Genomic DNA, 2,515 nt, shown 5'->3' on the forward strand with positions numbered 1-2,515 from the left:
GACACAGCAACTGGAAACCTGTCTTGACCAGGGGCAGCTTTGTACCATCTAGGGGATGAGCTGCAAACAAAAAGGTAAGAAGCACGTGAGGGCCTGAAGGAAAGGTCTCAGTGTGACTGCACTTGATCTTAGCGAAAAGGCCGAGAAGCGATAGTGTGACTGATAGGTGGGGAAGGATTTCTAACAGAAGAATGTGTTACCAAGGCTTCTGATTCTTGTCCAAGTTAGCACAGAAGAATGTGAATTACTGTCTATGGAAAAGTTAGCTATTAGCAACTTGGTCCTATTTTATTTCATTTTACACTGCATTAAGGACAATTTATTGTTTTTATGTACAGAAAACTCAGGAGTACACTTAGCCCCATTTAGTGGCAAGTTCTTCAGCCGTTGCTTTCTCCAGCTTGGCAACACGAGCCACAGATTTTGGACCCAGAATGTTGCCTCCCCTGTGATAGCAGATCTCATTGTATTTGTCATTGTAGTTGGTCCTGATGGCCTCTACCAGCTTAGCCAGTGCGCCTTTGTCTTCTGAGTTGACGTGCATGAAGGCAACAGTGGTACAGGTCTTCCTGTGAACCAGATACCTCAGCCTGGCCTTCCCCTTGATGATGCTGTAAAGGACCCCCATCTTGTGACACAGGGCAGGCAGGAACATGACCAGCTAGATGGGGTCCACGTCATGTGCAATTACCATGAGCTGAGCCTTCTTGTTCTCTACCAGAGTGGCAACAGTGTTGACGCCTGCTCTGAGGACCGGTGGCCTCTTAGCAGGGATGTTTCCTTTGCCAGCAGCTTCCTTCTCTGACCGGGCCAACAGCCTCTGCTTCTTCTCTTGCTTGGTCTCTGGTCCGTACTTGTGGGTGAGCTTAAGTAGCTGGGCCACTGTTTGACAATTCAAGGCCTGGGTGAACTGGTGAATTGCAGGGGGCACCTTCAGCTGCTTGTACAGGATGGCCCTCTGTCACAGCAGCCGGATGTAGTGGGGCCATTTGACAAAGCGGGTGAGGTCTCTCTTGGACTGGATGTCCTGTCCAGTGCCAAAATTCTTTTTTTTTCCCCATAATTTTATTGATAAACAAATAGCAATGAGACAGTTTTAAATCAAATTGATAGGACAGTTTCAATAATTAACACATTGCATACATTCTTCCTAGTGGTTAATTGCTGTACAAGATGCAGACATGATATCCTATTTACAAACACCATTAGAACAAATCACTCTATTCATTAAGAGAATGTAACTATATAACTATCCTAACCATTTTGAATACACACATACAAAATGGACATACATCTGTACCCCCTTTTATTGTTAAGTTCCGTTATTTGAATCAGTGCCAAAATTCTTTGGTATCTTCTCAAACAGGGGATTTATCACCTTCTTGGCTTCCTGCCTGTTCATGACAGCAGAGGCTGGGGCCACCTTCTTGACCTTGGCCTTCTTCCCTTTAGGTATCTTGGCCAGCTGACAGAAAAAGCCTCAGTCCTATTTTCAATTTCACTTGACAATTTTTTTTTAAAATTCAATAAAATGTTAAATACAAAAACAACATAGTAAAGTATAACAAAATCTCCATACATTATTAACATGATCACAATTAGCATTAAAGCTTTTGTTCTAGAACTTTCCTGAAACTCCTAAAAATAAGTACACGCTACAGTTTGGGGTTTTGCAAGAGGAACAATACAATACAGGACACATAAGATTATTTTATAATGAATCATACAAAGAATCATCTACAAAGAGTGAAGTAAAATCTGTTCACACACTAAAGACCGAACAATCCAGATTAATGCCTTATCCAGATTAATCCATGGCAATGTCTTGCTAAATGTCTAGCTAAAGACCTAGACCCATGACAGTGCATCCTACAAGTCAGGCTGGAGGCCAAGAGCCCGTGACAATGTCTAATACAGACATATGGATCTGTGCTGGAAAGGCCCAGAGGTCAGAGGTGGAAGCTGGAAAGTCTGTATCAGTACTATGAAGGCTCTGTGCCAGCAGGCTGAGGGATTCACACTGGAGCCAAAAACCAATGCTCAAAGTAAGAACCAGAACTCCCCAGAAAAATGCCACAGGATCCACAGCAACAGTGAGGTCCCAAGCTCCTCCGAGGGTGAGGAAAGCTGAGTGCTCACCAGGAAAGCCAACGTGAAGTTTCTTCAGGAGACTGAGCAGTGCACCGTCTTCCCCTGGGGAACCAGGAAGCAGATTTTACTGCACTCTTTGCAGATGATTCTTTGCATGATTCATTATAAGATAATCTTATGTGTCCAGTATTGTATTGTTCCTCCTCAAAGTGAGGAGCAGCGTTCCTCAAAGTGAACCATAGTTGTAGCAACAGCAAGGTTCTAAGCTCCTTCAGTAATGAGAGCAGCCAGATTCATCAGGAAAGTCAGCATGACAAGGTCCTCCAGAAAACTAACAGCTCGTAGCTTTCTAGCAGTTTCACTAACAGTCTCCCCCCCTCCTCTTCCTCCTCCTCCCTCCTCCTCCCTCCTCCTCCCTCCCCCT

The 2,515-nt window shown here is 44.3% G+C and overlaps 1 pseudogene; it reads right to left on the reverse strand.

Moving 5' to 3' along the window:
• Positions 1 to 355: 355 nt before the first annotated feature.
• The window catches only part of LOC101568326, a 54,469-nt pseudogene continuing 52,309 nt past the window's right edge, over positions 356 to 2,515 (reverse strand).

Source organism: Octodon degus, unplaced genomic scaffold, assembly GCF_000260255.1.
Source record: "Octodon degus isolate 3935 unplaced genomic scaffold, OctDeg1.0 scaffold00006, whole genome shotgun sequence".
In the NCBI taxonomy this organism is placed as follows: domain Eukaryota; kingdom Metazoa; phylum Chordata; class Mammalia; order Rodentia; family Octodontidae; genus Octodon; species Octodon degus.